We start from the raw sequence: 22191 nt of genomic DNA, 5'->3' as shown, positions 1-22191 counted from the left end.
GCTCCATTATTTTCTTCTCTTCTGAAACAGCCCTCTTGTGGCGGTATGAGAGAATGCATTACCCTTATGTTCTGACTGTAACCGCGATATACTGTGAGCCATGCATACTTTATGATACGCTGCGACATGGTATCTATTGTATATAGTTGTATATTATGTAATATATGTAAATATTGATTTCTTTATTTCTCACTTCACAGCGACTGTACATGATAAAGGACGTTGGGCCGAAACGTCCACCATCTTTTGTCGCCATCAAATAAATAATCACTTTTTTGCAAAGAAAAATACTTTTTGTCTTCATTTTATCAACAAGAGAGTGCAGTGTCTATTATATAATACGTTCTGGGACTATTGATCCCACACTAGCACCTCTAATGAAACCATACTTCAGCTGAGTGCACACCAATACCCTAAAATTTCACAGTAATAATATAGCATTTGCCCCCACATAGTAATAATTCCTTTTCTCTGCATAAATGTAGTAATTATGTGCCTTCAAAAAATAATAATGCCACCATTGGGTCTCCTTACACAAATACTGACCATTTCTGTGCCTTCACATTGTAATACTTTGTTCTATTTCCCTTGACATGACAAGAGTGCCCCCCTTTTACCTCCACAAAATCATATGCCATCACACAATAACAATACCTCCATTGTGCCCCACATAGTAATGATGCACCTCCGTTGCTTCCACATAGTACTAATAATGCCCATATAGTGACTTCACATAGGAATAATGCTGTTCTGTGCCTCCATATAGTTATAATGCCCTGTTGAGTCCCCACACAATAGTTATGTCCCCAATGTGCCTCCACACGCTAATAATGTCCCCTCAGAGCCCCCACAAATTAAAAATACTCCCATTGTGTCTACACATAGTGAGAATGCTTCATTTATTGAAGCGCATAGTATTAGTACCCATTATATCCCCAACATAGTACTAGTACGCCATAAACCCTTACATAGTAACAGTATCTCATATAACCCCCCACATAGTAATATTACCCCTATAACCCCCCACATAGTAGTACAACCCCTTTTGTGCATTCACATAATTACAGTACAATGTATTTATGTCACCTGGTTTGTGAGACCCTTAAAGGGAACCTGTCAGGTCCCCTCTGCCCTCCAAACCAGCAGCATTCATACCTGTATGCCCAAATTTCCTCCCTGACCCGCTCTGTATGGCGCCATTCATTAATATAAATGTTTAAAAAAATTACTTATAAACCACACTTTCCCTATGATAATTAGGCCTGTGACTAGTCACAGCTGGGCGGTTTCCTCTAGACTAGTCGGCGCTTTTTCGATATTATCACTCCTCTATGGGCGTGATAACATGATTTTTAAGAATCCATGTGTAGTAAATAGAGGAGGTGTCCTGTGAGGTGTAGTATATAGATGATGTGTCCTGTGTGGTAGTATATAGAGGATGTGTACTGTGGGGTGTAGTCTATAGAAAATGTGTCCTGTGTGATGTAGTCTATAGAGGATGTGTCCTGTGTGATGTAGTCTATAGAGGATGTGTCCTGTGTTGTGTAGTATATAGAGGATGTGTCCTGTGTGGTGTTGTATATAGAGGATGTGTCCTGTGTATGTGTCCAGTATATAGAGGACGTGTCCTGTGAGGTGTAGTCTATAGAAAATGTGTCCTGTGTGATGTAGTCTATAGAGGATGTGTCCTGTGTGGTGTAGTATATAGAGGATGTGTCCTGTGTGGTGTATAGAGGATGTGTCCTGTGTGATGTAGTATATAGAAGATGTGTCTTGTGTGGTGTAGTAAATAGATGCTGTGTACCGCGTGGTGTAGTATATAGAGGATGTGTCCTGTGTATGTGTTCAGTATATAGAGGACGTGTCTTGTGTGTTGCACTCTATAAAGGATGTGTCCTTTGTGGTGTATAGAGGATGTGTCCTGTGTGGTGTAGTCTATAGAGGATGTGTCCTGTGTGGTGTAGTATATAGAGGATGTGTCCTGTGTGGTGTAGTATATAGATGATGTGTCCTGTGTGGTGTAGTATATAGAGGATGTGTCCTGTGTGGTGTAGTCTATAGAGGATGTGTCCTGTGTGGTGTAGTATATAGAGGATGTGTCCTGTGTGGTGCAGTATATAGAGGATGTGTCCTGTTTGGTGTAGTATATAGAAGATGTGTCCTGTGTGGTGCAGTATATAGAGGATGTGTCCTGTGTGGTGCAGTATATAGAGGATGTGTCCTGTGTGGTGTAGTATATAGATGATGTGTCCTGTGTGGTGTAGTATATAGAGGATGCGTCCTGTGTGGTGCAGTATATAGAGGATGTGTCCTGTGTGGTGTAGTATATAGAAGATGTGTCCTGTGTGGTGCAGTATATAGAGGATGTGTCCTGTGTGGTGCAGTATATAGAGGATGTGTCCTGTGTGGTGTAGTATATAGATGATGTGTCCTGTTTGGTGTAGTATATAGAGGATGTCTCCTGTGTGGTGCAGTATATAGAGGATGTGTCCTGTGTGTGGTGCAGTATATAGAGGATGTGTCCCGTGTGGTGTAGTATATAGGGGATGTGTCCTCTGTGGTGTAGTATATAGAGGATGTGTCCTGTGTGGTGCAGTATATAGAGGATGTGTCCTGTGTGGTGTAGTATATAGAGGATGTGTCCTGTTTGGTGTAGTATTTCTGCATTTCCGCACCTTTTGGCAGGAAAAAGTCGAGTTTTTTCCAAGTTTTTGATGCATTTTTCATGCATTGTGGGGTGCAAAAATGCTGCACAAATGCTGAAAGAGTTGACATGCTGTAGTTTAATTTCTGCACAAATCTGCAAGAGGGAAAAAAAGCTACATGTGCACTAAGCGTTAGGCTTCTCATTGACTTTGCTGACATAAGGATTGGCATGCGGTTTTGTGACAAAACTGCACTCAAAAACGCGATAAAAATACTGTGTGCACACAGCTTAATGTCTCGTCCTTTTATGGCTAGCCTGCGTGTATAGGTTTTCTGTTTCCTTTAGATACTATCCTCATCCCATCCTTACAGGTCATGTTACAGTAACTTCAGATGTGATACAATTGAATAGTGTAGAGATGTGTTAATGTGTAATTGAACTTTCTTAATGATAGAAAAGCGCCATCTTGTGGATAGAAGTGAAACGCTCGACAAAACATGGGAGCAAAGTCATAGAAAGTTGTGGAGTTTTTGTGTTTAGTTTGTTTTATAAAAAAGGAGACCAGTTATGAACTCTATACTATGCATCCAATGCACTATGACCACCCGAGGCGCTTCATGTGTAAGGTTCCCTCTTGCACTCATGCTATTTATACTGCTTCCTGCAGGCGGGTGGCCATGGTACAAGGTGTATTGTGCTAAAGGTAACAAACAAGGAACCAAGAGAAGCCGGTGTAGTTAGTGTTACGTCACCGCCGGAGTCTGCTCCAGCGACTTCTGCTCCGATCGCCAAGCGACGCCGTTTTCCTGCAGTGGATGATGCTGGTGATGGGAGAGGAGTCGATGCCAGCGGCACCGGTGGGCGCAGGCTCCGATCATCCACTGGGCTGGGTTATCTTGGGATCTGCAGTACCGCCAGCTGACTGTGGGTGGCATGTGTCTTCCAGCTGAAGTTGCCAGCGTTCCGCTACAGCCAATGGTAAGACACCACACCCTTCTTATTCCCCCTCCTGTCACATGACCACTGCCAGAGATAGTTCTGATTTTCCTGGCTCCTGTTACGTCCTATTCTGTTTGGTTATTCCTGTGTGCTGAATTCTGCGGGTTTTCTGACTACCCTCCTGCCTACTGTTTCTGTACCTCGCTGCCCGATCCGGATTTGACCTCTGCTACGTTTGGTGACTACGTCATTGCCTGCCGATTCTGTCCCTGTTCTGTTATTCCTGGTTTGACCCTGCCTGACGACTACTCTCATCGGACTGCAGCCTTCCACAAGTAGTGATCTCCAAGGCCCTGTGTAATTCCAAATCCTTGTGGAGCGGTTAAAGGGTTTCAGGGTTCTGGGGGTCCTGCTTGGTGAGTGGCTTCCCTCTAGCCTGTCCATTGCAGCCCATCTGAGTCTGTGGATCCAGGCAGGCGTTGCAGTTAGATTCCATTTTCTATATTATTTTTTTTTTTTTAAATTGTAATGTTTATTGAATGTTTTACAATAAACATAGATATATTTCAAATTGACAAAAGTACAAACTTTTCATTAGAGAAAAAAAAATGCAGAAGAAAAGTGGGAAGGGGTAGAGCTAAAGAAAAAGGGGGAGGAGAAGAAGTGAGGGGTAGGAAGAAATTGTGCCCAAGAGGTAGAGGAATCCTATGGATGAAAATCCTTTGGATGCTTTGGAGAAAATATTCAAAAAGTTTGCACTTTTCAAACTTTTAAATTTTATGCTCTCAAACCAGAGATTTATGTCACACAAAATAGTTACTAAATAACATCTACTTCAATTTTTTAGGAACCACATCACATTTGAAGTGACTTTGAGAGACCTATGTGACATAAAATACCCAAAAGTGACAACATTTTAAAAACAGCACCCATCAAAATGTTAACAATCACATAGAAGAAGTTTGTTAACCCTTCAGGTGCTTCAAAGGAGCTAAAGGAATGTGGAAGGAAAAAAATGGAAATTTTACTTTTTTCCACAAAAAATGTTACTTTAGCCCCAAATTAGGATAACAGAAAAAAATGCACCATACAATTTGTTGTGATTTTCTCTTGAGTACGCCAATACCCCATATGTGGTGGAAAACTACTGTTTGGGTGCATGACATGGTCTGGAAGGAGAGGAGCGCCATTCGACTCTTGGAACACAACATTGGCTGAAAGCGTTAGCGGACGCCATGTTACGTTTGGAGAGCCCCTCATGTGCCTAAACTGTGGAATCCGCCCACAAGTGACCCCATTTTGGAAACTAGGCCCCAATAGCAAAATACCCAGAGGATCCACAGTATCAACCTAGGCAAATAGCTGAATCCAGGCAAAATAGGTGCTAGGAAAGGGAGACCTAAAATATAACTTTTATTTCACGTGCTTGGTAAAAAGTGAACCTAGGCTCACTAAGGGGTGAGTAAAAACAAACCACAGACGTAATATCCTGTTGGAACACAGGGACAAAAGAAACAGACCAAATAAATCTTGGCCCTTGGTGATAGGGTACGGCAAAAGCTGGCCTCAAAACTAGGTTGAGGATGCTACCAAAAAAGCCACCCACCATGGTATATATTAACAATTGTACTGATGCACAGCCCTACTAATTTATAAAGCTGAATTTGATAACAGCATAAGGGCATGTGTCTCAAGTATCAAAAGAGTGGACCACAGGGAGTCATATTAAATTGTCCCATAAGGGAACGATCTTACCCGGTCCAGCTGATATATAGGAAGGGCGACATATGGGAGGACCACCAAAAACGGCTTTTCAGGGAGGCTGTCCACCAGCTCATCAAATCCCACAGTAATAATGCCAGAGGGTCACTTCCATACTAGGGCAGGTACTCACTCCCAACGCGTTTCATGGAGAACAATCATCAGGGGAGTCTGGTGAGTTAAATCATGTATGGCCCATACCATCCTATGTGGCCATTTTATTATGCTCAAAGAATTTTTAAATAGAAACAAAAAGTTCACAATAAGCCCTCATATACAAAGACAAGAATAGAGGCCTATTTTCTTTGCCCCACAAGTCATATACTCACCGCACTCTTGAGTGCGTCAGTCATAAGCCTCTTCAAAAGTGCCGCGCTCCGTTCCCGGAAGCGGGCTCCCTCTTATACAGAGGCGCATGCGCAGTAGCATCGTCCCGGCCGATGACGCGCGTTCCCAGAAGACACTAGGACCGGAAACACGCGTCATCGGCTGCCGCATCGCAACAAGGCGGGCGCGGCCTCACCAGGTAAACGTCATATCCTGGAGAGTGACGCCTGCTAGACAGCACAAACCAGAGCACGGAGCCCGTTGCCATAGCAACGCACAGCAGCTCCGGTTCTGCCTGCAGAACATCAATATATAGAAAAACCATGTTTGTTAATTACTCGAGTCAAAACATGGTGGGTATAAATAGCTATGACGGCAGCATTTGTATCATAGTGATGGTACAGTATAGACCCGTCCACATAAGCCCTAATGATATTTGTATAGAAAAGATTACCACCTATAAGAAAGGGCCATACTTAACAAATCAAAATATGATAAAGCAGTTCCAGACTGCCCGGAGAGGTAACAAAATTGCAAGTATCAGGGCCAGGGGTATACATAAGGAAAAATTGCTGGAAAAATACGCATTATGTCCATATGTCACCGTCCCAGAGTGACAGTCACTAAAACATCCATATAGGTATAACGGTGACATATTTGCACATTAAGTATTTCTGAGTGAGGAAAGACCAGCGGGAACAGAAGCGGAGCATAACAAGCTATACAAGAGGGGGTGCGAAAAGGGGGGGGGAATTTATACCGGCCAAGACTGGAAAAGAGGGGGGGGGGGTTTATTTGGGGTGTATGTAGGGTACCTACTGTGATGTTAACCTAGCGAACCCTCTGACCCTACCTATCATGTGGGGGTCGGCACCCTAAAGTCCCCCACGCCCATGGTGCCCCCACTCAGCCGTCGTCTTTCCCTCCTACACTTACCCTAAACCCTGCAGTGCTCCTAAAGGAAGGGGGTGAAGGACAGGGACTCATTTAGGCCCATCGGTGCCATGGTGTTGAGGCTGTAGATCCAGTAACACTCCTTCCGGAGTATCGTCTTGTCCCAATTCCCTCCCCTGATAGGGGGCGAATGACATCAATCCCCATAATCGTAAAGCTTTTCAGATCGCCATCATGAAAATTGTTGATATGTCTAGCAACCGGTGTGTCATTTTTCTTGAGGATATCATTTTTGTGTTCGCCAACACGTCTTCGCAACTCTCTAATGGTTTTTCCAATATAGAGTTTTCCACACATACACTTAACCCTGTATATGACTCCCCTTGATTTGCAAGTGATCAGTGATCTTATGGAAAAACTCTTTTTGTTGTTGTAATTAGCGAACTCCCTTCCTTCCTCGATGTATTTACAATTGACACAGTCATGACATTTAAAAGATCCATAGACCGCATTCGTTGTTCCCACCGGTCCATCCTCACTGAAATGGCTATGGACAAGTCTATCACCCAGGGACTTGGCCCTCCTATAGGTAATAGAAGGATACTTCAAAAGATGTTTATCAATCAGAGGATCCATCTGTAGGAAATGCCAATACTTCGAGAGGATTCCCCTGAAGGCACCCGCCCCATTGTTGAAAGTAGTAATGAATCTAAGAATATCAACAGACTCCTCCTTCTTTTGATTGGGGTTTAGAAGTTTAGTACGATCCACATTGCGTACCTCATTGTAGGCCTTGTGGATAATGCCTTCGGGGTAGCCTCTTTCTTTTAGGCGTCCCATCAAATCAACTGCCTGCTTGTTAAAGCCCACTTCCTCCGAGCAGTTACGCCGCATCCTTATGAATTGCCCCTTTGGAATTCCTCTTTTTAGGGGGACAGGGTGAGCACTTTCCCACTTCAACAGGGAATTCGAAGATGTAGTTTTTCTAAAAGTGCTGGTGACCAAACGACCACCCGGCCCTCTCTCCACCATCACATCAAGGAAAGACAGTCTTTCCCCACCAATCTCGCTGGTGAACCTCAGGCCAATCCCATTGTCATTTAATTTAGCCATAAAATGATGGAAATCACATACCTGCCCCTTCCAGACAACGAAGACGTCGTCGATGTATCTAAGCCATAGGACGACGTCCTCGGTGTCCAGGTGGCCGCCAAACACCACAGTCTCCTCCCACCAGCCCAGGAGGAGGTTCGCATACGACGGGGCACAACAACTCCCCATCGCAGTCCCCCTGAGCTGGTGATAGAAACTCCCTCCAAAGGTGAAGACGTTTTTTGTCAGGCAGAATTTAAGTGCCTTCATGACAAAGTCATTGTGTTGGCGGAATTGACTTCCTCTGGATTCTAGGTAGTATTTGACAGCTCCTATTCCTGCTGTATGTGGAATGGAGGAATACAGCGCCTCTACGTCGATGCTGCATAGGAGCATGCCATCCTCCAAGAAGATGTCCTCTATGCGGCGTAAGAAGTCTGTCGTGTCTCTTAGGTAGGAATTGAGAGACAGCACAAAGGGTCGTAGAATTTTATCAATGTAAATGCTCAGTTTCTCAGTTATGCCTCCTATACCCGAAACAATGGGGCGACCCTTTAAGGGATTTAAACCCTTGTGCACTTTCGGTAAAGTGTAAAAGGTCGCCACCACTGGAAAAGTTGGTAAAAGGAATTCATATTCGTTTTTATCAATGATGTTGGACTCCAAAGCCTCCCCGAGCAGGGTTTTTAGTTCTTCTTTATACCCCGGAATAGGGTTGGAGTCCAATTTCGCGTAACAAAGTTTGTCACTAAGGATCTTTAGACAGATCTCTTTATAGGCGCTAGAGTCCAGTATCACCACATTCCCCCCTTTGTCAGAGGGCTTTATGGTGATACTGGAGTCTCTCTCTAGATTTTTGAGACTGAGCATCTCATTTTTGGTCAAATTATATTGACTTCCGCAAAAGCCCCTGCTGTTTCTCACATCCTCCATCACCAAGTTAACAAAGACATCGACAGCATCTATTTCCGTCATGACGGGAGGCATCCTGACACTCTTATTTTTCAAATTAGTGAAGGGCCCTTCACCAAAATCATTCGGGTTCATGTCTCCAAGGTGGAAAAGTAACTTCACATCCTCCAGGAGTTCTCCTGGAATCCCCAATTCAGCCGAGTTTTTTTCTTTTTGTTTATCAAAGAATTTTTTCCATTTCAGGCGTCTGGCAAAAAGATGCAGATCCTTAATCACCTCAAACTCATCAAAGTCCGTTGTAGGGACAAAGGACAAACCCTTGTTAAGAATGGACAAGTCCATCTCAGAGAGGGATCTAGAAGACAAGTTTATCACCTGAGGAGCCCCGCTTGTAGTTACGGGTTTGATTGTCCCTTGCTCCTCAGGTGATATTGGTTGTCTAAAACCCCCCCCCTGTTTCCAAAAGTATTAAGTATGGCCCTTTCTTATAGGTGGTAATCTTTTCTATACAAATATCATTAGGGCTTATGTGGACGGGTCTATACTGTACCATCACTATGATACAAATGCTGCCGTCATAGCTATTTATACCCACCATGTTTTGACTCGAGTAATTAACAAACATGGTTTTTCTATATATTGATGTTCTGCAGGCAGAACCGGAGCTGCTGTGCGTTGCTATGGCAACGGGCTCCGTGCTCTGGTTTGTGCTGTCTAGCAGGCGTCACTCTCCAGGATATGACGTTTACCTGGTGAGGCCGCGCCCGCCTTGTTGCGATGCGGCAGCCGATGACGCGTGTTTCCGGTCCTAGTGTCTTCTGGGAACACGCGTCATCGGCCGGGACGATGCTACTGCGCATGCGCCTCTGTATAAGAGGGAGCCCGCTTCCGGGAACGGAGCGCGGCACTTTTGAAGAGGCTTATAACTGACGCACTCAAGAGTGCGGTGAGTATATGATTTGTGGGGCAAAGAAAATAGGCCTCTATTCTTGTATTTGTATATGAGGGCTTATTGTGAACTTTTTGTTTCTATTTAGAAATTCTTTGGGCATAATAAAATGGCCACATAGGATGGTATGGGCCATACATGATTTAACTCACCAGACTCCCCTGATGATTGTTCTCCATGAAACGCGTTGGGAGTGAGTACCTGCCCTAGTATGGAAGTGACCCTCTGGCATTATTACTGTGGGATTTGATGAGCTGGTGGACAGCCTCCCTGAAAAGCCGTTTTTGGTGGTCCTCCCATATGTCGCCCTTCCTATATATCAGCTGGACCGGGTAAGATCGTTCCCTTATGGGACAATTTAATATGACTCCCTGTGGTCCACTCTTTTGATACTTGAGACACATGCCCTTATGCTGTTATCAAATTCAGCTTTATAAATTAGTAGGGCTGTGCATCAGTACAATTGTTAATATATACCGTGGTGGGTGGCTTTTTTGGTAGCATCCTCAACCTAATTTTGAGGCCAGCTTTTGCCGTACCCTATCACCAAGGGCCAAGATTTATTTGGTCTGTTTCTTTTGTCCCTGTGTTCCAACAGGATATTACGTCTGTGGTTTGTTTTTACTCACCCCTTAGTGAGCCTAGGTTCACTTTTTACCAAGCACGTGAAATAAAAGTTATATTTTAGGTCTCCCTTTCCTACCACCTATTTTGCCTGGATTCAGCTATTTGCCTAGGAAACTAGGCCCCACAAGGAATTTATGCAGATATGTGGTGAGCAACTTGAACCCCCCAGGAGCTTCACATAATTTTGTAAGAGCGAGCTCTGAAAATGAAAAAAATACACTTTTCCCACAAACATGTTGCTCGTGCCACAAATTTTTAATTTTCACAAAAATGCACCATTTGATTTGTTTTAAAATTTCTCCTGACTACTCTGATACCCCATATGTAGTGGAAAACTACTGTTTGAGTGCACAGCAGGGCTCAGAAGGGAAGGAGCATCATTTGACATTTGGAGCACAAAATTCGCTGGAATTGTCAGTAGATGCCATGTCATGTTTTGCAGAGCCCCTGAGGTGCCTGAACAGTGGAAACTTCCCACATTTGACCCCATTTTGAAAACTAGGACCCACAAGCAATTTATCTAGATGTGTGGTAAGGACCTTGAACCCACAGATGCTTTACAGAATTGTATAAAGCTGAGCCATAAAAATGAAAAAACACAATTTTCCCACAAACATGTTGCATTTGTTGTGCTATTTCTCCTGAGTGCACCAATACCCCATACGTGGTCGAAAACTACTTTTGAGGCACTGAAAAGCTCAGAAGGGAAGGAAAGTCAAATTGGAGTTCAGATTTAGTTGGAATGGTTTAGAGGTGCCATGTCACATTGGCAGAGCCCCTGATATGCCAGAAAAGCAGAAACCCCACAAGTGACCCCATTTTACAAATCACACCCCTCAATTAACTCATCCAGAGGTGTAGTGATTATATTGACACCACAGGTGTGTCATAAAATGTTATACCACTGAGCGGTGAAGAAAGAATAATTACACTTTTTGCACAAAAATTTTAGTTTTAGCCCCAAGTTTTTCATTTTTATATGGGCTAATAAGAAAAAAAAGGACCTTATGGTTTGTTGTGTCATTTTTTCCTGAGTGCACCAATACCCTCCATGTAATTAGGAACTACTTTTAAGGCCTCTTTCACACATATGTGAAAAAAAAGAACCATTTTTTCACGGACGTATTAAAGGGGTGGTATGCTCCCCGTGTGCCGTGTTTGTGGCACATGCGTGTTCTTCGTGTGTTATACGTAATAACACACATAGAACGGAAAGTCCTGCCTTACCTGATTCTTCCGGAGCTGTCTGTGGTGCTGAATGACAGTGTCTGGCACAGGCCACGCCCCGCTGACGCTGCTTCCGGCCCCCAGTGAAGAAGATGCGTTGTTGAAATTCACTGGGGGTCGGATGCAGGTGACAGCCGCGGCAGAGACTGCAGGGCTGGTGGAGGTAAGTTTGTGTTTTTTTTATTTTTACAATGGCACATGTGTTTCTCCGGCGCGTGTAACACGGGACCGCATCCACACTACATCCGTGTGGTACGGGTGCGGGCCGTGTGACACCCGTGATGCCGGAGGATACGTGGACATGTCGGCCGTTTTTAAACACGCACAAACGTTCAATCCACACGGACACACGTTCCGTGTGAATTTACGTTAATGTGCCTGTTACCATAGGGTAACATTGGTGTATGTGTCTACGTGTCTCCGGTACGTGAGAAAACTGCCGAACACGTACCGGAGGCACGTACGTGTGAAAGAGTCCTAAGGCAAAGTTAAGAAGGGAAGGAGTGTCATATTTGACTTCAGATTTTGGTAGAATGATTTGATGTCCCATTGGCAGAGCAGTGCCAAAAGAGCAGAAATACCCCACAAGTGACCCCATTTTACGAACTGCACCACTCAATGAATTCTTCTAGGGGTGCAGTGAGCATATTAACATCACAGGTGTGTCACAAAATGTTATATTATTGGTCGATGAAGAAAAAATAATTACATTTTTACAAATGAAATGTTGTTTTAATCCCAGATTTACAATTTTTTGCAGAGCCCCTAAGTGCCGGATCAGTAGAAACTCCCTTAAATGACCCCATTTTGGAAACACCTCTGGGAATTCATCTATGAGTGTAGTGATGATTTTGCTTTTTGAGACACCCACCCTGTAAATTATTTGGGCTTCCTCACTACAACAATACCAAACAAGTGGATGTAAACTGTGGTTTAGGCATATTGCGGAGGCTCAAAAGGAAGGGGTGTATTTGGATTTGAGAGCTCCGATTTTGCTGGTATTGTTTTTTTTGGGGGGAGCATAGCTCTTGTCTAGAGCCTTTGTGCCACTAGTAACGTGGAAACCTCCTATATTAAAGATGATGTACCCATAGGCGGATTATAATGAGGGCAATCTGGGCTACCGCCCGGGGCCCAAGGCTCCAGGGGGCCCATGCTCCAAAAAGTAAATTGCCCCCATTATAATCCGCATGAAACATTTAAAAGATGCTGAGTCTTTCCCCCTCCCTGCAGCAAATCGGCAGGACGGGGCCGCCATCAGGGTAATGAGGGGCCCGGGTCGCTCATAGAGAGCTGCCCTCTCTTTCTGCTCTGATCTATGTGATTGGGGCAGAGCAGGGGAGGAAATGGACTGGAGCAGAATGGAGGCTGAAAAGGGTCTTAGCCTGATCACATGACCTGCAGGTCCTGTTATTCAGCTGCAGCAGCCTCCCTGCAACTCCTAGTGTCTTCTCCCCTGCTCTGCAAGAAGTAGTAATGTATAGTGTGTAAGGAGATGTGCTTGTTGTAGAGCTGTGTGTGTATGTGCAGGTACTCTGGCTGTCTCTTTCTCTCCCTGGCTGGTTGTCTCTTTCTCTCCCTGGCTGGCTGTCTCTTTTTCTCCCTGGCTGGCTGTCTCTTTCTCTGGCTGGCTGTCTCTTTCTCTCCCTGGCTGGCTGTCTCTTGCTCTCCCTGGCTGGCTGTCTCTTTCTCTCCCTGGCTGGCTGTCTCTTTCTCTGGCTGGCTGTCTCTTTCTCTCCCTGGCTGGCTGTCTCTTTCTCTCCCTGGCTGGCTGTCTCTTGCTCTCCCTGGCTGGCTAGCTCTTTTTCTCCCTGGCTGGCTGTCTCTTTCTCTCCCTGGCTGGCTGTCTCTTTCTCTCCCTGGCTGGCTGTCTCTTTCTCTCCCTGGCTGGCTGTCTCTTTCTCTCCCTGGCTGGCTGTCTCTTGCTCTCCCTGCCTGGCTATCTCTTTTTCTCCCTGGCTGGCTGTCTCTTTCTCTCCCTGGCTGGCTGTCTCTTTCTCTCCATGGCTAGCTGTCTCTTTCTCTGGCTGGCTTTCTCTTTCTCTCCCTGGCTGGCTGTCTCCCTCTGGCTGGCTGTCTCTTTCTCTGGCTGACTGTTTGGTTGTCTCCTTCTCTCCCTGGCTGGCTGTCTCTTTCTCTCCCTGGCTGGCTGTCTCTTTCTCTGGCTGGCTGTCTCTTTCTCTCCCTGGCTGGCTGTCTCTTTCTCTCCCTGGCTGGCTGTCTCTTTCTCTGGCTGGCTTTCTCTTTCTCTCCCTGGCTGGCTGTCTCCCTCTGGCTGGCTTTCTCTTTCTCTCCCTGGCTAGCTGTCTCTTTCTCTCCCTGGCTGGCTGTCTCTTTCTCTGGCTGGCTTTCTCTTTCTCTCCCTGGCTGGCTGTCTCCCTCTGGCTGGCTGTCTCTTTCTCTCCCTGGCTGGCTGTCTCTTTCTCTCCCTGGCTGGCTGTCTCTTTCTCTAGCTGGCTGTCTCTTTCTCTCCCTGGCTGGCTGTCTCTTTCTCTAGCTGGCTTTCTCTTTCTCTCCCTGTCTGGCTGTCTCCCTCTGGCTGGCTGTCTCTTTCTCTGGCTGGCTGTTTGGCTGTCTCCTTCTCTCCCTGGCTGGCTGTCTCTTTCTCTCCCTGGCTGGCTGTCTCTTTCTCTGGCTGGCTGTCTCCTTCTCTCCCTGGCTGGCTGTCTCTTTCTCTCCCTGGCTGGCTGTCTCTTTCTCTGGCTGGCTGTCTCTTTCTCTCCCTGGCTGGCTGTCTTTCTCTCCCTGGTTGGTTGGCTCTCTCTTTCTCTCCCTGGCTGGCTGTCTCTTTCTCTGGCTGCCTGTCTCTTTCTCTCCATGGCTGGCTGTCCCTTTCACTACCTGGCTGGCTGTCTCTTTCTCTGGCTGGCTGTCTCTTTCTCTGGCTGGCGGTCTCTTTCTCTGGCTGGCTGTCTCTTTCTTTCTCTCTCTGGCTGTCTGGCTGTCTCTTTCTCTCCCCTGGTTGTCTCTTTCTCTCCCTGGTTGGCTGTCTCTTTCTCTCCATGACTGGCTGTCTCTTTCTCTCTCTGGCTGGTTGGTTGTCTCTTTCTCTCCCCTGGTTGTCTCTTTCTCTCCCTGGTTGGCTGTCTCTTTCTCTCCCTGGCTGGCTGTCTCTTTCTCTCTATGGCTGGTTGGCTGTCTCTTTCTCTCCCTGTCTGTCTCTTTCTCTCCCTGGCTGTCTGGCTGTCTCTTTCTCTCCCCGGGTTGTCTCTTTCTCTCCCTGGTTGGCTGTCTCTTTCTCTCCCTGGCTGGCTGTCTCTTTCTCTCTCTGGCTGGTTGGTTGTCTCTTTCTCTCCCCTGGTTGTCTCTTTCTCTCCCTGGCTGGCTGTCTCTTTCTCTCTCTGGCTGGTTGGTTGCCTCTTTCTCTCCCCTGGTTGTCTCTTTCTCTCCCTGGCTGGCTGTCTCTTTCTCTCCCTGGCTGGCTGTCTCTTTCTCTTCCTGGCTGGCTCTCTCTTTCCCTGGCTGGCTGTCTCTTTCTCTCCCTGGCTGGCTGTCTCTTTCTCTTCCTGGCTGGCTGTCTTTCTCTCCCTGGCTGGCTGTCTCTTTCTCTCCCTGGCTGGCTGTCTCTTTCTCTCCCTGGCTGGCTGTCTCTTTCTCTGGCTGGCTGTCTCTTTCACTCCCTGGCTGGCTGTCTCTCTCTCTGGCTGGCTGTCTCTTTCACTCCCTGGCTGGATGTCTCTTTCACTCTCTGGCTGGCTGTCTCTCCCTGGCTGGCTGGCTCTTTCTCTCCCTGGCTGGCTGGCTCTTTCTCTCCCTGGCTGGCTGTCTCTTTCTCTGGCTGGCTGTCTCTTTCCCTGGCTGGCTGTCTCTTTCCCTGGCTGGCTGTCTCTTTCTCTTGCTGGCTGGCTGTCTCTTTCTCTCCCTGGCTGGCTGTCTCTTTCTCTGGTTCTCTCTCTCTTTGTCTCTCTGTCAGTCTCTATCTGTCTCTCCACAGAAATCATATTACCTCACACATAAGCTTCTTATACTAAGAATGTCTTTCGTTGCCTATAGCAACCAATCACCTCTCCATTGACTTTAATGTAAGCACGTTTTTTGGTATATAACTGTAAAGCACGGGGTTAAATTTTCCCCTCAAAACGTAGTCTATGACATTCCCTGAGTCAAATGGGGTGTCTGTGTAAAATATTGTGATTGTAAATGTGATGGTGCGGATTCCTTTAGCGGACTTACATACACACACACACACACATATCATACACACACACATATCATACACACACACACACATACATACACACACACACATACACACATACATCATACACACACACATACATCATACACACACACACATACATCATACACACACACATACATCATACACACATACATCATACACACACACATACATATATACATGTATATATATACACAAATGCGCACACACACACACACACACACATATATATATATATATATATATATATATATACACAGCTTTATATATTAGATATACGCATACAGCTGATGATTCTGTCTTGGGCTTGTCATTTTGATGTCCTGAAAAACGGTGCATACAGCTTTTTTCGGGCTGTCAGAATGATGACTAGCGGTTAATGTTTGATTGATGAGGACTGTTTGCAGAATTGGAGTTTTTCCAAGAGTGATGGTGGGACTGTGGATGGTTCATGGTAAGTATGCAGAGCAGGATCTCAGCTCACCCTGTAAATGCATCACCTGGGTCCTTTCTCTGGGGGACGGTGCAGGGAGGGCAGCTCCATGTTCAAAGAGGCAAAGTCCGGCAATAGAAAAAAGTTGTTTCCAGCATCACGTCCAAGAAGTAAGGGTAAAAAACAATTTTATTCCATAACTTGTGCAAATCTAGCAGGATGTCTAAAGCCTGCTTTACATGTTACGATTTCGCATACGATATCGTATGGGATCGTAACCGCCCCCATCGTATGTGCGGCATGTTCAATTTGTTGAATGTGCTGCACAAACGACTAACCCCCGTCACACGTACTTACCTGTCCATACGACCTCGATGTGGGCGGCGAACGTCCACTTCCTGGAGTGGGAGGGTCGTTCGGCGTCACATCGACGTCACGCGGCACCCGGCCAATAGAAGCGGAGGGGCGGAGATGAGCGGGACGTAAACATCCCACCCACCTACTTCCTTCCGCATTGCCAGCGGGAGCCGCAGGACGCAGGTGAGATCTGTTCATCGTTCCCGGGGTGTCACACACTGCGATGTGTGCTACACCGGGTACAATGAACAATCTGACGTTCAATTTTTAGGAATTGAACGACGTGCGTGCGATGAACGTTTTAACGTTCAATCGCAATCGCACGTACCTGTCACACACTACAATGTACCTTACGATGCCGGATGTGCGTCACGACGTGACTCCGCCGACACATCGTAAGATATATTGTAGCGTGTAAAGCGGGCTTAAGACTAAAGGCCCCGTCACACGCTACGATATATCTAACGAGATGTCGTCCGGGTCACGGAATTCGTGACACACATTCTCGTCGCTAGAGATGTCGTAGCGTGTGACACCTCCGAACGACTGTTAATGAGCAAAAATACCTTATCGTTGCTCGTTGACACGTCGTTCATTTTCATAATGTCGTTCCTCCTTCTGCGCGCCGGTTACTCGTCGTTCCTAAGGCAGCACACATCACTACCTGTGACACCCCGGGAACGACGAACACAGCTTACCTGCGTCCCGCCGGCAATGCGGAAGAAAGGAGGTGAGCGGGATGTTACGTCCCGCTCATCTCCGCCCCTCCGCTTCTATTGGGCGGCCGCTGTGTGACGTCGCTGTGACGCCGAACGTCCCTCCCCCTTCAGGAAAAGGATGTTCACCGCCCACAGCGACGTCGTGAGGGAGGTAAGTACGTGTGATGGGGGTTAACGATATTGTGCACCACGGGCAATAAATTGCCCCAAACTTATTGTTTGGGGTTTTTTTTATAAACTGAAGGGTATATTTATTAGATTAGTGGATGTTTTTAAGGTTACAGTTTCGGCAACTATTTTTCAGAAATTATCTGTTTCAGGTGTATGATGATGGACCCGTCACATGACCCATGTGTAGGGATGGGGAGGGGCCCATAGATCCAGAACAGCCAGGGGCCCTGGTTACCCTTAATCCGCCCCTGGATGTACCTGAGTAGGGACTAATGTTTTTGTGGATTGAGTTGAATACTATTGGTGGCACTTTGGGGTACAAAACCTTTTGGATCACTTCACATTTATCCTGTGCTCTATGCTGGGCCCTTACATTAGGATTTCCATCTACAACTTCGAAATATGTGAATCAGATGAATCCCCTGACGGATCCATTCACTGAGGCAGCAGAGTTACTCCGCACTTTGTTTGGGCTTTCCTCAGTAGTGTACTTTTTATCAAAGATGCAGAAAACTGTTGTTGACCTCACTTTTATGCACGTCTAAAAAGACACATAAAAAGGTGGACAAATGATTAGGCGGTTTTATGTCTTAGGACAGCAATGCCAGATTTATATATTTTTTTTAGTTTTGGCTACTATCACATTAAAAACGCTTTTTTACAAAAAGGGTTTTTGCATCATCGAATTTTGAAGGCTATAGTTGTTTTTAATTTTCTGGTGTTTTTTGCGAGATTAGTTGGAGTTTTTATTGGTACCATTTTGGGCTACAAAATGTTTTTTGATCGTTTTCTATTCCACTTTTTGTGAAGCAGAATCAAGAAGAAACAGCAATTCTGGAACAGTTTTGGGGTTTTTTTTGTTTTGTTTTTCTACTGTTTACGGTATTGTAAAAGTGATAAAACAGCTTTATGCTTTTAGTCAGTACGAATACAGCGATACCACATTTATATTGCTTTCTATGTGTTGCCTCTTTTACACCATAAAAACAATTTTATAGAAAAAAAAGAATTGTTTTGCATTGCTGTATTCTGAGACCTATAGCTTTTTTATTTCTCTGCTGACAGAGCTATAGCGTGGCTTATTTTTTGGGGGACAAGATGACATTTTCAGTGATACCAAATATGTGTACTTTTTTGTTTATCTTTTTACATAAACAGATTTATTGGTATCATAATTTTTTGCTCTTTGTGATTTATTTATGTTTATGTATTTATTATGTTTATGTATTTATCTTTTGTCCTATTTTTATTTTTACTTTTTTACTTAGTCCCTCTCTGGGACATTAACTTTTATTACATTGATCGCTGGTATAATCCATTACAATGCACTGTCAAGGAGAAATTCCATAGTTTTTGGGAAATCTCCTTCTGAACAGTGAATGACTGCTGTAATCTCTGATTAATAGTCACTGAGAGTCGGCAAAGAAATCCACACCACACAGATTAGCAGGTACGAATTCCTTCTCAGTGAAGGTGCACAAGACAGCTTTATTTTTTTTTACAAGCCTTTTATAGAGCAGTAATGAGTTAATCTTTTAGTTAAATTCCTAAGTATGCCATTGGCTATATTAACGCATATGCAGAAAACCTGTGACGTTTATGCATTTTTTGGGACTTCCCCACCAGCCCCTCCTGTGTCTCCAACTCCATATCTTGCAGAGTTTTTGGCATGTAGCACCACAGGCCATTAAATTTGGACTTGCGCAGATAGCCAGTCTTTCTTATCAACATCTGCATTCCGCTCCTTTGTATCAGTCTTCAGCTGCCGACCTTGGCGTAGACATACTTGCCTTCCTGATACCAGCAGTAATCAGAAAACAGACTCTTCCTTCTTACTCATATAAAAAAGAAAAGCATATAGGAAAATATATATATATATATATGTATATATATATATAGTACAGTCCAAAAGTTTGGACACACCTCATCTCTAAAACAACTATTAAGAGGAGACTTTGTGCAGCAGACCTTCATGGTAAAATAGCTGCTAGGAAACCACTGCTAAGGACAGACAACAAGCAGAAGAGACTTGTTTGGGCTAAAGAACACAAGGAATGGACATTAGACCAGTGGAAATCTGTGCTTTGGTCTGATGAGTCCAAATTTGAGATCTTTGGATCCAACCATCGTGTCTTTGTAGAAAAGGTGAACGGATGGACTCTTCATGCCTGGTTCCCACCGTGAAGCATGGAGGAGGAGGTGTGATGGTGTGGAGGTGCTTTGCTGCTGACACTGTTGGGAGTTTATTCAAAATTGAAGGCATACAGAACCAGCATGCCTACCACAGCATCTTGCAGTGGCATGCAATTCCATCTGGTTTGCGTTTAGTTGGACCATAATTTATTTTTCAACAGGACAATGACCCCACACACACCTCCAGGCTGTGTAAGGGCTATTTGACTAAGAAGGAGAGTGATGGGATGCTACGCCAGATGACCTGGCCTCCACAGTCACCAGACCTGAACCCAATCGAGATGGTTTGGGGTGAGCTGGACCACAGAGTGAAGGCAAAAGGGCCAACAAGTGCTAAGCATCTCTGGGAACTCCTTCAAGACTGTTGGAAAACCATTTCCGGTGACTACCTCTTGAAGCTCATCAAGAGAATGCCAATAAAGTGCAAAGTAGTAATGAAAGCAAAAGGAGGCTACTTTGAAGAACCTAGAATATAAGACATATTTTCAGTTGTTTCACACTTTTTTAAGTATTTCATTCCACATGTGTTAATTCATAATTTTGATGCCTTGAATGTGAATCTACAATTTTTAGTGTCATGAAAATAAAGAAAACTCTTTGAAAGAGGAGGTGTGTCCAAACGTTTGGTCTGCCCTTTGTGTGTGTGTGTGTGTGTATATATATATATATATATATATATTCTCACAGTAAAAAGCATATAGAAAAATATTTTGTATTCTCACAGCACCAGCATTGCAATGGATTATACCTTTACAGTGACAGAAGCCTCTGAGACCATGCTCACCTCTTAGACCTCGGGTCACCATGCCAACAATTGGACCCCGTGATCACATCGCGGGGGTCTTGATTGCTTGGAGAGGAGCGCACTCCCACTCCCTGCAACTAAATGCTGCGATCGCTATTGACCTGAGCCATCTTATTAGAGATTTGAATATGCCCAGGCCAGGAGTAAGGCTGAGCTCTTGGGTTCCCGGCTCCTAGTGGACAATGTTCGGATTTCATTGTTCTGTAACGGTGATAAAGATCTTGGCCAATTCTTCTTCATGGAAGGCGATTTTGTGGCATGTAACAACATCAACAATTTAATGGAAGCGCTAAAGATAAGTCATAATCCAGAGGAATGGAGGCTCTTCATCGATTCTTCCAAAACAAGCCTAAAAGCCATCTTGCTTACCTTCAATTCCAGTTGGTTGTGCCGTCCACATGAAAAAAAAACTAATGACAACATGAAACAGCTGTTGACCTTCTTGAACTATGATCAACATTTGTGGCCCCTATGTGGTGACTTAAAGGTGGTTGCCCTCCTAGTTGGTCTCTAGGGTGGATACACAAAGTACTGCTGCGTTCTGTTTGCGTGGGATTGCATTGCACAGGATACCCACTACACCGTTCAGAGGGTCGGATTTAGTAGCATGTCTGTAATAGGGTGTCCAGCGCCCTACCGCCCCCAAATATGTATGGTGAATTGGTTTATCTTAATGTACTGTATTTGTACACACTTGTGTTTTACTGTATTATATCTTGCATGTGTTCTACTGTGTAATTTGGCCGACTGCCACTAGGTGTCACTGGGTCCCTGGTCCCCTAGTGTGAGAGAATGCAGAGGGAGTGACAGGACGGCAGGGGTTAAGTAGGGGAGGACGGTACCCAGCTCAGGAGGAGATGTAGGGCATAGATTTTCGGGTATAGGCAGATAGGGAAAGAGAGTGACAAGTGACAGGACCTGCAGGGTCAGATGAAGCAGAGTGGAGTGGGTGGTGTGGAGGTGTCAGGCAGAAGAAAGAATGAAAAGAAGGAGGAAAGTAGGATGCAGTGGAGTATGAGGTTTTCCGCAGTGAGGCGTAATTCCAGTATGGAGGGAGAGGAGCAAACAGGCGTCCCTTGGTCCGAAAAGAGAGGATAAACTGCCCCATGGTTGCCGTAACTGCAATGCCGGGCTCGGTACAGGAAAGAATGTATGTAAATGACGATGATGAAAAATCTGCCTTGAAGAAATGGAAACTGTCTGCAAATCAATTGTTCAGTAAAGTTATTGCGGTTTATCTAATGGTCGACTTGTTTCTGATACTGGAGGAGAAAAAAGCGATCATAAAAGCCCAAAAGACCAATAGACAGGAATTACAGTACAATGTACTTTTTATTAATATTTTATTATGTATTTTTCATATAAATACAACAAGTGTGAGTGTGGGCAGAAAAATCATACGCCAAAATATACATACAGCGGTTCTGTCAATACAATTCATTACATAAGGCTGCACATTCCTGCAACTTGTATGAAATATTCAAAGGGAGGACTCTAGTACCTGTGCATACAAGGTACTCCAATTAGTATCACGTACATATACAAATCCAATAGCACGGTCCTTATAATAATTATATATATGCCAAGGATACATAGATAACCATATATTCTATATTGGAGAACCTAAAAGCATGCAAAAGCACAGAGTCCCCCATCTCATTCATGGTTACAACTCATGGTTCATAAAGCAGTCATTTTACGGGACGCCACTAGATGTCACTATAACCATGTGCGTGTGTATAACTCTCACCTGGTTAGTAGTAGCTCCCTATCTATGCTAAACGTATTTGCATCAATAGATGCGATCAGTCAATATGGACCGGAGCTAACCGCTAGATAATACACAGAAGAGCAGCCATCAAAACCAATGTATTTACTTACAATGAATGGATTCCGCGCTGATGGTGATAAGGCTCCCTCATGGTTCATAAAGCAGTCATTTTACAGGACGCCACTGG

Source organism: Anomaloglossus baeobatrachus, chromosome 11, assembly GCF_048569485.1.
Source record: "Anomaloglossus baeobatrachus isolate aAnoBae1 chromosome 11, aAnoBae1.hap1, whole genome shotgun sequence".
NCBI classification, from domain to species: domain Eukaryota; kingdom Metazoa; phylum Chordata; class Amphibia; order Anura; family Aromobatidae; genus Anomaloglossus; species Anomaloglossus baeobatrachus.
Note: the sequence above shows the minus strand (reverse complement) of the source record.